The sequence below is a fragment of the Mus musculus genome, chromosome 13 (genome assembly GCF_000001635.26).
Source record: "Mus musculus strain C57BL/6J chromosome 13, GRCm38.p6 C57BL/6J".
In the NCBI taxonomy this organism is placed as follows: Eukaryota; Metazoa; Chordata; class Mammalia; order Rodentia; family Muridae; genus Mus; species Mus musculus.
In genome coordinates, this window is record NC_000079.6 from 84,888,985 (window position 1) to 84,903,280 (window position 14,296).

The following is a 14,296-nucleotide window of genomic DNA, read 5'->3' on the forward strand; positions in this document are numbered from 1 at the left end:
CATTTGTGATGGTTCCTGATAATTCAAATAAGATATAGCTAGCACCATACTCTAAGAAAATCCTTTCAGTTTCACCTATCAAGTTTAATAAATTTTTAAATGTCTTTTTTCTTGGTATAATTAAACTTGTCAGTTGCCAGAGGACATAGTGAAAGTCTGAGGTAAGATAAAGACAAACATTCAACATTTTAAAACATGGAATTCAGCTCTTTTACATTGTTTACAAAATAATGATCTTCATGAAAGCATCATTTGTTTCTTCTGTCTCCGTTTCTTATTTATCCATTTACATGCATTCTTAGTCAATGGTAAGAAGAACTTACAGAGGGTGCTAAGGCTCTATCATCCCCTGACAGATCTTTCAGGTAGGAAGCCGCCTGCTTCTAGGAAGGTTGTGATTTCACAGGTTTAAATAAGAGTATTGCAATATCTCAGTTTGCTAAAGGGTTACTCTGAGATTCCATCAGTTCTATATATTGACTGAAATAAACAATGCTTAGTATTCCCAGAACTGGTATGTTTCTATTAATATGATAAACACTATATTAGTCATTTTTTTTTTGTGAAGAAACACCATAACCAAGGCAACTTATTTTTTAAAAAATCATTTAAAATGATTTGTAGGGTTGCTTATACCTTCAGAGGGTGACTCCATGGTCATCATAAGAGTAAGTATGACAGCAGACAGGCAGGCATGACACTGGAAAAGTATTTGAGACCTTATATTTTGAGAGGACAACCCAGACAGAGAGAGAGAATGGGAGGGAGGGAGATAGATAAATGATAGATAGATAGATAGATAGATAGATAGATAGATAGATAGATAGATAGAAGAAGTAACCTAAATGGCATAGGCAGCTGGGATTGGTGGCTCATGCCATTAATCCTGGCACCAGACAGGCCAGCCTTATCTACATAGTGAGTTGTTCCAGGACAGACCGAGGAGACTCAGTCCCCACCAAAACTAGAAAAACAAAAGCAAAACAAAACAAAAATGATGTGGACTTTTGAAATCTCAAAGACCAGTGCCATTGACAGACCTCCTCCAACAAGGGTGCAATTTCTCCAACAAGGCATATCTCATAATCCTTACTAATCAGTCTTACCAAGTGGAAACTAAACATTACATAGATTAGCCTATGGGGTATTTCTCGTTCAAACCACCTCAAAAACAACTTGAGGAGGAAAGGGTTTGTTTGACTTGCATGTTTTAATTGCAACCCACTATGGAAACAAGGACAGGAACCATGGGAGGAGCAGAGGCAGAGACCATGGCAGATGGTCTAGTTTTCTACTTCTCTACTGGCTTGTTCCCCTTGCGTTGCTCAGCCTGCTTTATTATACAATCCTGTACTAATTGCCCAGAGTTGGCGCTGTCCATAGTGAGATTGGCCCTTGCACAATATGTAATCATGGAAATGCTCCTACAGGCTTGCCTACAGGGGAGCTAATGGAAGCAGTCCCTCAGCTAGGTTCTGTCTCTCCAGATAACTAAGCCTCTTATGCTGACCAAACAAACAAACAAACAACAACAAAATACCAGCCATTGTACATCTTCAATGAAATAGTACTTACATCTTCCACAACGTCAGCATGTCTTCCCAGTTCTATGTACTGAATATTTTCTGAGTTTGTCCATTTTCACTTCTCAATGCTATCTATTTCTACACCTATATTTTATCTGTCTCATTTTTTTGTACTAAAGCTTTTAAATCCCCTGACCTTTATCTAGTAGCTGGAAGAATAATTTAATTTGGAAATATGAGAATGCATTGTCCTGATTAAACTTTGCAGCAACTTGCATTTTCCATAAAGTAAAATAAAATTCTGACTTTCACCTCTTGTTATCTCCGTTAATTATGTATTTATTCTGTCTGTATATTACTCTATTAAAAAAAAACTCTATCAAAAAAAATGTAACAGAGGAAGGATTTATTTTGACTTACAGTACCTGAGGATTACAGTACATCAGGACAGAAAAGGGAAAAGGCAGGGAAGACTTGGCAGGAGCAGTAGACCGTTTGGTCACCCTTCATCCACACTCAGAACACAGAGAGAAGAGCAACAAGGATGGGCAATTGCACTTCAAGTCCTTCTCCGAGTGATATACTCTCTGTACTGCAACCTTTCTATCAGCCAGGGACTAAATGTTCAAATATGCAGTGCATTTCTTGGTTGTTTACACAGACAGGGTTTCTCTGTGTAGCCCTGGCTGTCCTGGAACTCACTCTGTAGACCAGGCTGGCCTTGAACTCAGAAAGCCACCTGCCTCTGCCTCCTGAGTGCTGGGAATAAAGCTGTGCACCACCACTGCCTGGCTAGATATGCAAGGCATTTCACCCTGGAACAATAACAGTGGCTTATACCTAGACCTTATCCCAGTCACCTTCTCTCCTCTTGTCTTAATTTTTTTAAAACATTTTATTCTTTTTTTCCCTAGAACTTTATCAAACACTTTCACAATTTATGTTGTGCTCACTTTCCAAGTGAAGATGTGAACTCATTACAATGTAGCCGTTTGCTTATATGCTCCTGTTTCAACTGCCTGCTATCACCTCCAGATTAGATTAGAATCAAATACACAGCAAGTTCAGGATGGATTTATTAGATAAATGCATGTGCCACAAAAGAAATCATTAAATTCTCTCTTAATTGCATGCTAAAAATGTTCATGTAAATCAAAATAAATGATCAAAAACATGTTGTTAAAATGTATTTAGCACACAAGAGGAACACTTTCAAATTTATAATCACTCTCATATAAATTACAACACCATTTTAAATTTTTTTCTATACTAGGATACCTGCATCATTTAATCACTTAGTAAATGAATGGTTTAATGAGTATCTTATCTAACTCAGGGCATGGGGACTTAGAAAACATGGAAATATGCTGTTTTTACCTGCAGGGTAATTGTACTGAAGACAGGAGATACTCATGAACAATGGAATTTATTAAAGTCACTTAAAGAGTGGATTTTGTGATATATAAGAGGGAGAAAAAGAATACAAGGTAGTGAAGCAGAGCATAAAGCAGACATATGTCTTCTTAAAGACATATATAAAAACTTATATACCCCATATCACTGAGATAGGGATTGGACTGGCCACTGATTTCAAAAACTGCATAGAACATTTATCCAGGATTTTTCTTTAGCACAGTTTTTATTGAAAAATATTTTTCATATAAAGCATGCTGATCATGCTTTCCCCATACCCCCAGATCATCCCTACCTTCCCACTCATCCAATGCTACACACTCTCTCTCTTAAAACAAACAAAACCAAGAAACATGTACATGTAAACTTCCATTAAAACATTAAATCTGAAACCATAATATACAAACAAACGACCAATTAGACAAAATATGTAGAAGACAAAGTTAAACAAAAGGTCTAAAAAAAAATACCAACTCTTTTGGGTTACCTATATACTTCTGAGTATATAACCTACCCTCAAGTGTGGTTAATAAACCAATGAAACATCTGTATATAAACTATTTTTTCTTTCCAAGTACATTACAATTTGAAGGTAGCTACTTGATTAGGAGTAGGAGCCTGTGTCTACTTCCCCCTCCCTAAACTAGGATCCCATCTGACTTGAACCTGCACAGTTACCATTCATTCAGCCACAATCTTTATGAGTTCATACATGCATCGTTCATGTTGTGTCTGGAGAGTGCTACTTCTTAGTATCTTCTATTCCCTCTAGCTCTTATAATATTTCTGTCTTCTCTTCAGCATAGCTTTCTGAGCCCAGAGGGAAGAGCTTTGGTGAAGACATAACATTTAGGACTGATTTCTACAAAGCCATTCTCTGTACACTGTTCAGTTGTAAGTCTCTGTGTTAGCTCCAAGCTACTGCAAGAAGTCTCTTTGACAATAGCTGAGCAAAACACTGATTTATTGGTACAGCAGAATATTATTAAGAGTCATGGTATTGCTGTGTTCCATTTAGAAGTGCAATAGAATTTGATTTTCCCCTAAGCCCATGGCCTATCCAGCTTCAGGTTCTTGGCCACCCTAGCAGTATCAAGTATGGGTTTTATTTCAAGAAGTGGGAATAAATGTGATCAAATATCAGTTATGCCACATCATGTATGCCACTATTGCTCCAGCATATTTAACAGGTATCTCACTAGTTTTGTAGCTGGGTTAATGACTACCCTTCTACTGGTGTGCAGAATGGTGGAGCACTGTGATTGTTAGTGACTGTTGGTGAGGCCTCTAGGGAGGCACCAGCTTGATCATTCCACATTCTTTGAGATTTTCAAGTATTCTCTTCAGCAATAGACTTTTTAGGTATGACTTTAAAAAAAACTGAAAATACTTCTCCAGTAAAGATCTTTGTAGAACTAATGTAGTAGGAACAAATGGATAATTTAGCTGAAAAGAAGCAAATATAGACTTGAATACAGTATTCTGTAAATTTGCATTTGTATTAAAAGTTACATATTTTCTTTAAATATATAAATACCTGTCAAAATTATGAAAACATTGATAAATTGCAAATAATAGATGCAATAATATGAGCAATGTTTTTAATTATCATGCAGACAAGATTGAGTGAGAAACAAAGTTTCTTAAAATTATAAAGTCACTGAAATGTTTACCAGAGAACCAAACTCCTTTCATCTCAGAATATAGTGTTGAACATCAAGGGATCTCATGACTTCTGAATGGCTGCTTCAGCTTCACTCATCAGGCACATGTTCTGGGCAGTAGAGAGAGAAAGGAGTTAGAGCAGAAGACTGTGCCCTGTAGCTAAAGGACTTTCCTAGAAAACTCAGTTAACTCCCTGCTGTCTATATCTTACGTAGTAACTCGATGTGAGAGGGAAGCTAGGAAGTAGTTTTAGTATCAGTGCTTTGACACCAAATACCACTGAGTTTCCTTTTTTAAGGAAAAAGAAATGAGAGACAACTGAGTTTATCACACAAATGTTCACAAACTACCATCAATGAAGAAATAACTAAAGTGGGACATCTATGAAAATAAATTATATTCATTTCTATCACTGTTATATCCCCAAAACCTGTCACAATGCCTAGATTCCAATAATTTATTCAGTACCAAACACATTAATAAACCAGTTCGTGGTGTCATGATTGGTGTGAGCTTTAATTGACATTTACCTAGATAGGGTGTGTGAGATTTTTCTGTCACAGACTATTTCTCCTCAAACATCTAGTACATCATTACATGAGTCTCATCTATACAACTATACTCCAATTAATATCAGTTTTATACTTTCTCATGTGAAGATCAATAGGCTAATAACATATTGCTCAAAGATTTTTATTTCAAAAAATCAACATGTGTACCAGTTATATCTGTATAAAAAAGGAACTTCTGTTGCTACTTCCCAATGGGTATATATTGGCAAATTACATCATGCCAATAGGCTATGGTTTCTATCTTTGTATGCAATTTACTTTTAGATTTAGTGATTTTGATAGAAAAGAACAAGTATGTCATGTTTACTCAAGGGTTATGGGTCACACTTTCCTTCTACACTTTGAACTCGAATGTCCAGAAAAATTCTAAATATTTAAAGCTTGGATCCTGAGGATTCTAGAGCCCACCCATAAAAGGAAACTGGGATATTGGGACAACACCACTGAAGGAGATAGAGAACTCTGATATCTTTCTTTTCCTTCTCTCCTCTCCTCTCCTCTCCTCTCCTCTCCTCTCCTCTCCTCCCCTCCCCTCCCCTCCCCTTCCCTCCCCTCCCCTCCCCTCCCCTCCTCTCCTCTCTCTCTCTCTCTCTCAAGTTCCCAGTCTATGTTACATAAATGTATTCTCTCACTAATGGTTCTACCATGATGCATTTCAACAGGCACAAATCTATGGACTACCCAAATAAGCCCAAATAAGCATTTTTGTCTTTAAATTGATCAACCCAAGAATTGTGTAAAAGTAGTGGAAAACTGACTAATATTTACCAGGAGTTGAACTTTAAAAAATAATTGTGTTAAATAATGCTGTTTTTACTCCATTTTTTGACCAACAATTCAAGAAAAAGTAAGTGACAGATATCTTGAAAATTTAATCTTCTTTTGCCTCCACTTCGATTCTAAACTATGTACTTATAGTTGTGAGATATATATATATATAATATATATATATATAATACTTCCAATTTGAGGGGTGTTTTGCTATACTCTTTACAATTTATGAATTTTAAATTATAAAGATTTGAATAATATACAGCTAGTATATGTGTAATGATGCATTCTAGGACCTGAAAATAAAATTTGCAATGGTTCAAAGTTATAGTATGTTACCCATAGAAACTGTATATATTTATGTATATGTATACACACACACACACACACACACACACACACATATATATATATGTATATATATATACATATATATAATAAATTTAAACTTGTCATTTCATGAATTTAGAAGCAAGAAAGTAATGAAGAAGCTAAGCAATTTCTAGTAAGTGGAAAAACATGGAAAAAGAGGGAACTTAAATTTAAAAGATATATACATGTACAACACATGTATGAACATGTACAACACATGTATGAACATGTAGCATAAACATCAGGTATGGAGATGTTGCATGGGTCAAGGGAATGTGAGAAATCCAAAAGCAAATTTAAAGAAGCATGTTGACATATTCATTTATGCCATGAGTTTTCTGTGAGGTACTAGCTGATGGAAAGACCAAGTTCTCTGTTTTATTAAAAATATCAGCATTTTTCTTACTCAAAAATCCTAAGGTTAAAAAATTAATTGAAGAAATCATAAATGTCTACTCATTGGTAGATTAAAACATATTTTAAGTCTCATGCATTATTGATTTTGAAATTTTAAGTACATTTATTTGGCAGATAGAAGTTATTGTGTAGGTATTGTTTACAACTTTAATATATTTTCAGTGAGCTGTATGAGCTAACTTTAAAGATGAAAATGAGCACTCAATCCACTGCCCTCACATTTGCAGTGATTCCCGGAGCCTACCATAACCTTGCTCTGTATGCAGCGAGTGAATGGATAAACCCAGCAAGAATAGGTGACAAGTCTATTTAAAAGAAAACGGGATGTGTTTGTAGCAAGTTAAAACAATACAGTGCCTGACTTTGATGAATTCATGGGACCCTTTTAACATGAAGTGAATTCAAGTTCATAGTTCAAGTCCTGTACATCGTGATTATCATAGGAATCACGTAATTTTATTTCAAGTTTTGAGCAGAAAACAAACAAGAAACATGGAACAATTGCCTAGTACTTACACAACAAATACTCAACTATCTATTCACATTTAATTTTCTTTTAAAATGCAAATTGAATAATCCCAGTATGATTCTACGTTTGATATAATGGCACTCATATAGGCCTGGTGGCTTAGGTCTGAATCCTTTTTACTTAGGAGGCTAATTTAAAAAGATCATAGGAAATTCCAGGACAGCCTGGGCTACATAACATAATTACAATAACATTACATGATCAATATTAGCAGGAGGTTTCCACATGACCTATATGAAATTTGAAATTAGACAAATCCAAACATACTAATTTTGTGGCCTTGAATAAGCTGTTGATAATTTATACATGAACTTGTTGGTATGCAATCATGCAAGTGTGTGTGGGCACACACACACACACACTCACCTCATTGAGATTATGAAAATTAAATGAAATGATTAATATAAAATATTGGCATTATGTCAGAACAGTTCAATTCAATAAATGTGCAGTGTTGATTGTACCACATGTCTAGAGCTACATGAGCATGTCAAAACATTTCAGGCCATTTTATCTAATCTGTTCTTAAGATCACAGAAAATATGTATGTGATCAGGGGAGTTCAAAATGTAACATGAATGAAAAATGTTAATTAGCAGTAATAGTCATTTTATGAGTTGTGACAGAAAGGAAGAATTAGGAAGTTTGTGGTTCTGAAACCACTAACGTTGTAGTAGACAAAAGCTGATCTGGGGACTAGGACTTTATGTAGTGTGAGGAGAAGTATGGCATGTAGAGGAAACTGTCACTATAGAAACTCATTCACTCTGAGTCCTGTTCCTGGGACCTTTGTAGTATTTTGTTTTAAATTTAAGCAAAGGGTAAAATACTGTTGAGCATGACAGAATTTTATTCTATCAGTTTGACTTCTGTGGCAAGGAATCACATCCAATGTAAGATATGGCTGGAATTCAGACACTCTACACACCTTTAATTCCTCTAGCTGGAATACAGGCAGGCTCTTACCACATACCTTTAATACCAAACAATGATTTCTAACTAATAGGCAGACAAAATGATGAATCAGAGAAAGATTTGGCAAAATGAATCAGAGATCCAGGACACATCCAGCTTTCATAAGAACAGACAAGAAAGAGAGGCTCCTCCAGAGAAGCTGGGTTGAGTAAGTTTGTTTTAGAGGAGTTAGAGCCAGAACAACTCAGTTGAACCAGACATCCAGACTTCAGAAAGAACTAGAAAGGGTGAGTTTATTCAGCAGTAAATCTTGAAGTCTGAAACATTCTAGGCCTAGGTTAGCAGATGGAGATTGAAAGCTGAAGTCATCAAGGTCCAGACTTACAGAAGATTATATTGTATGGAGGGTAGAAGCTTCCAGGCCTAGTCTTAGGGATAGTTTTTACAGAGAAGAAAACACTCTGGGCTCAACCCAAGCCATGTATCCAGACTGCTTGGATATGGCTCACATCTCATCCCTTCCTCAGAAGAAATAACATTTAAGTTTACATGAGTGTCACTTATCAGTTTAGAGATATCATGAGTATGAAGATAAGGACCATACTGTCTATCATCTCATTGCATATTATGGCAATTACTGACAGCTATTGGTTTTGCATTTTTAACTTTAAAATATTTGAGAATTTCAGACATGTATACTGGATTTGCATTTTTTCCATCTCTATCTCCATCCAAATACTCCCATGTCTCCCCAAACCACAAATTAATGACTTTTTCTTTAGATGTTGTTGTTACAATATATGTACAACTACATGCCCTATCCGTATTTAAAGATGATATGGTATTATCCATGAACTCCCAAATTTTCCAGTAGGAAACTTCTAGAAATAATCCACACTTTCAGCAAAGTGACAGGATCCAAAATGAACTCACAAAAATCAGTAGCCTTTTCCTGTATCAATAACAAACATGCTGAGAAAGAGATCGTGGAAATACTACCACTTATAATAACCTCTTAAAATCTAGTACAAATCTTACCACTTACAGTATTATGGGGATTCTGGTTGATCATAAAAACAAAGTCTCCTTTTTGTTCTTCAGTGGGTGCGAGGTTATGCTCACAGTGTGTTAGGTGTCCCTTTCTTGAATACCTAGTAAAAGTGAATATCTGCTTGTTGAATATGGATTTATAATGCTTTGAGAAGTGTTTTTTTTTAAAAAAACTGTTTGTTCTTGGATTTCTTTCTTTATTTTTCAACATAGTATTTTAATTGGTCCTTTGGGAATTTTACATCATGTATCCTGATCATACACATTTTCAATTCTTCTGTGACCTCCATCCCATACCCCCCAAAATGAAAATTTAAATTTAAAAAAGAGGAAGAGGAGGAGGAGGAGGAGGAAAACAAGTCCAATATGTGTTATCTATATATTCTCTGACCTGTCTCTTAAATAGAACTGTGTTGTTCCCCTCCTGCACCACCTGAAGCCATCTTTTGTGAAGACTTCTTCAGCATCCTATCACACTGTTTAAGAGTTCTCGTTGAGAGTTTCCTGTTTTGGATTCTACTTTTTGGGGATTTGGGGGTGGGGTGGAGGGAGGGATGAAGGTTGAGGTTATCAGGGAAGCCTTTTATGTCCCTCTCTCTCAACTATGCCATCATGGATTTCACTGAAAATGTAATTCTCTTGCTCTTTACAGTCAATGATAGCCGAGATTAGATGCTTCCACATTGTTTCTGTAAGTAGAACACACCACTAACATGGTCCCTGGCTGCAGTAGGACCATGAGCCCAGAAAAGTTCCTTGGAGGCAGCCTGAATAGAGGAGGACATTACTTTGAAGCTCAGATGGCTCTGCAGACCCTGGTAAGCAGCACAACCCACACATAAACATGGCTTCAGGCTGCAGCCCAGACCATAAACATCTGGTGGTCTTTGGTGACAGCATGGACCAGGGACATCAACATACACCTCAGCTGAAGTAGGAACTCAGACCCAGATTTGGTCCTTGGAGGTAGTACAGCCAGAACATGACCGCAGGTAGCAGACTCACATCAGCCTGGTCCTAACACCGTCCATCTCCAGGTCTACCTCTCTCAGTGCAAGTACTGCTTCATTTGACTATTTTCCCTTTTTCTCCATTTACATATTTGTTCCTTGTAGTGGTGCTGTCATCCATGCCCTGATTTCTTGAGACAGATTTTTCACTATGTAGTCCAGACAGCTACCAAACTGTCATCATCCTGCTTCAGCCTCCTAAGTACTAGGATTATGAGCCAGTACCTCCATGCATACCTTTTTTTTTTCTTTTTTGTAGTACTTTTACATATGTGGGTCTTAATCTGAGGTTCTTAAGTGGTTTTGATTTAAAATTTTAGATATATTTGGAACCCAAATCTCTTGTGAATACCATGATTAGCCTTCTTTTGTTTTTATTAGTTCTGTTTCACCCCACTCCCTGGGCATTTCTGTGAATTGTTTTTATATTAAAATAATTGTCACCTATTATTTCTTCCTATTTATTCATACCTAAATCTGTTGTTTTCAATATTAAAATTATCTCAATTAGGAGTCAGTAAGCAAAGATTAGCATTTCCAGTGAAGAGTAAAAAGACGATGTATATGAAGGCCTAAAGTTCTGCTTTGTCTTTGTTAATACAGAGAAATAAAGTATAAAAATTTTGACACATAAATATTTCTATGCAAACTAAATTTTTATCCTGACCATCCCCTAACAGATTGGCTCCTGTGAGCTTCAGTACTTACAGAAAGTTGTTATGATTCATTCTTCGCAGAAAGAACAGAAAGATAAATGACATTAGGTGTTTGATTTATGAAATATAAATACTGGTAATATAATACTGTATTTTATAAATAAAATATAACTTTTTTCAGAAAAAATACTTATATTCTTCTAAGACCTCATCTGTGGTTTGAGTCTATTGTAGGCTCTTCTATCATGTAACTCAAATCTACTGTAAGATAAAATTGCTATCAGGTTGCACAAATGTATTATAAGTTAATTATAAGTAAAGCCCCTCAAAAATCTTGATATTGCTACCTCTAAAATATAATTTGTTGTCTCAGACATATCAAGAAGCAACCATTATGGAGACAATATTCTCTTTCCCAGTGAAATCAAATCCTCTCTGGGGCATATTATAAGACTTATTAAAGTAGTCTGTTGGTAGGCAAAATTTTTCGCACTGTGACCAGAAGACTTCAAAATTGGTGGCAAAGGAATTTGGATAGTCTCAGAGAAAAAGAATCATAAGACTGGTTATTTGAAGTTCAGCTTAATGGTCTAATTTCATGTGAAAATATAGGCACAAGCTCAGACATATTTTGAAACAAGTATCTGGGAACTGGATATTGAACTAAACAATTTACAGACCTTGGAGTCAGTAGAAAATTACTCTTGAAGCCACGCTAAAAAGAAAATGTGAAATTGATCACATTGGAATAAAAATAACCAGGGCCAGAAAAACTATTTTCAACATGTATGATTTGTTTATAATTATTTTATATATCTTAGAACATGGATACCACATAGTACCATTTAAATAATTACTTTCTTCTTTGAAAAATTATGTTAAACTTTAAGTAAATAAATGAGCTAGAAACTTTATTAGTATGCAAAGTCAGTATACTGTGAATCAAAAGTGTAGGGGGTCTGTAGCTGAAAAATCTGATGTTACAGATGTCAGTCAAGGTTATTATGTTCCTCTAGACAATAACTTTAACAAGATGCATTCTTCAAAACATTCTAGCTTTAAAAAATATTTGCATTAATCTCTAGTAGTTCTATTGCGTAGGGTAGTTGGCACATTTCCTTAGTTAGGTCTCCCCATCTACTGGTCGAGGGCAACTGCACATATGCACACTCTTCCTCAAGCAAATGCAACCAGTGAGGAAGGAGGAAAAGCTGGGAACCCTATGACACTGGGAGCATCCATTTATTAACCAATAGTTTCACTCGGTTTGATTTTAAACTACAGCAGGAATCTCATTTCACTACAACAATTTTCATACAATGTGCCAGAATCCTGGAATAATTTTCTATTAGTTCTGTTTGACTTTGAGATAATTTTACCATGAGTGGCCCACTCGCAAATATCAACTATAAAGGAAGAAAAGAAGGAAGAACAAACAAAAGAACAGTAAAATCTCAACCAGTTGGAAATGTCAATCTTGTTCCTCAGTGTCAGGTTACCTCTCTCTCTCTCTCTCCTCTGTCTCTGACTCTCTCTCTCAATCTCTCCCTCCTCTTTCTCTCCCTATATTTTATTAATATATTTATGAAACATAAAATCTATGTAAAATTTTACTATGTGTTATATATAATAAAGCTTATTAATTAAATTAATTTATTATATATAACAATGAGTACTTATATATGTATATAGACATACACACACACACATATATATACACACACACACACACACATATATATATAGAGAGAGAGAGAGACAAACAGACAGACAGACAGACTGACAGACAGACAGTGAGACAGAGAGACAGAGAGACAGAGAGACAGAGAGCCTCCCCATTTTTTAAAATGGGAATAAAATAATTTCATGTAATATGTGAACTTTTCATCAATATTTTGTAGGCCATCCACATCATGCATCTAATTCTTAGGACCAATTGTTTCCTGTGACATTCTGCACATTATTGAAGTTTCATTAAAAAAAAAAAAAAACCTTTCTTTGAAATATCACTGTGTAATTAGGAATTGACAGGTAAAGCTGCATTCCAAGTCTGCAGTCCACTTATAGCAATGGGACATGTTAGAGATGTAAATCCTTACACAAAGAGAGTTTCTAAATAAATAAATCAATGATTAGCATTTCATTTTACATTTCATTTTATGTTTTGTGGGCATTTTCTTAATGTCTGCAATAGAATCACTTTATAATAGAAGAATAGTACTTCTGGGATAGAAAAGTTCAAAGGTGTCCTCTAAGGACATTGTATGCAATATAGTTTTAAAACCAAACTTTCTCTTTTTTTTCCATTTTTTATTAGGTATTTAGCTCATTTACATTTCCAATGCTATACCAAAAGTCCCCCGTAGCCACCCAACCCCACTCCCCTACCCACCCACTCCCCCTTTTTGGCCCTGGCGTTCCCCTATACTGGGGCATATAAAGTTTGCGTGTCCAATGGGCCTCTCTTTCCAGTGATGGCCGACTAGGCCATCTTTTGATACATATGCAGCTAGAGTCAAGAGCTCCGGGGTACTGGTTAGTTCATAATGTTGTTCCACCTATAGGGCTGCAGATCCCTTTAGCTCCTTGGGTACTTTCTCTAGCTCCTCCATTGGGAGCCCTGTGATCCATCCATTAGCTGACTGTGAGCATCCACTTCTGTGTAAAACCAAACTTTCAAAACCAAAGAATAAATAAATATTATAAATCCTGTGAAAACTCCCAAACTGATCCTTTGAAAAGACTGGAAACAAAAAACACTTCCTAAAACATGCAACGCAACAGTGATGATGATGATAATGATGATAAAATTTAATGACAAATATACAAAATACATGAAAAAGAGTGTATTGAGTATACTATTCTTAGTTATAGTAGTTACATAGCATCATTATTGCTAACTGAAAATGTAAATAAAAGAATAATTTTCTGGAAAACTATAAATTATCTAAATACAAAAGAAAATTCAAGTTACCCAGTAATTTTATAGAATTTCATTCCATGAATAAGATGTGTCCATAAATCTAACCAGCAGAGCTGATCAATCAGAGTAAAATTCCAGTCAGGAAAACAACACTGAAAACAAGACCCTTCTTTCTTCTTCCTTGTGTTTCTCTGTGGTAATGAACATAACTAGCCAATCCATTCATAAGGTTGTCAAGCCAGACAATTTGTTCCTCTCAATGTAAATACAATTTAAGAAAACTAAAACAAAGTTTCAAGTGTATTTGCCATGTTAAGAAATGGGTTCTTGTATGATAAATGACAGAGGGCACTGGGTGGACATGTGTGCATGAAAGTGTTCAAGTCAATCACTTGCAATACCAGGCCAACTAAAATTGTGTACAATAGTCTATTGTCATTGAGAACATTAGTGTGTTCTACAGACACCTGGATTTGT

At 35.6% G+C, this 14,296-nt stretch overlaps 1 long non-coding RNA gene across 5 annotated transcripts in view; it reads right to left on the minus strand.

The window, feature by feature from the left end:
* The window catches only part of Gm34196, a 332,426-nt gene that overhangs the window by 315,219 nt on the left and 2,911 nt on the right, over positions 1-14,296 (minus strand). For 4 of the 5 annotated variants that reach the window (XR_382705.1, XR_873709.2, XR_873708.1 and 1 more), the window contains exon 2: positions 4,613-4,713. This is a non-coding gene — a long non-coding RNA (predicted gene, 34196). Of the gene's footprint in view, positions 1-2,933; positions 4,714-14,296 lie in introns of those variants that run through there. The other variant, XR_003950521.1, reaches the window with a different exon arrangement.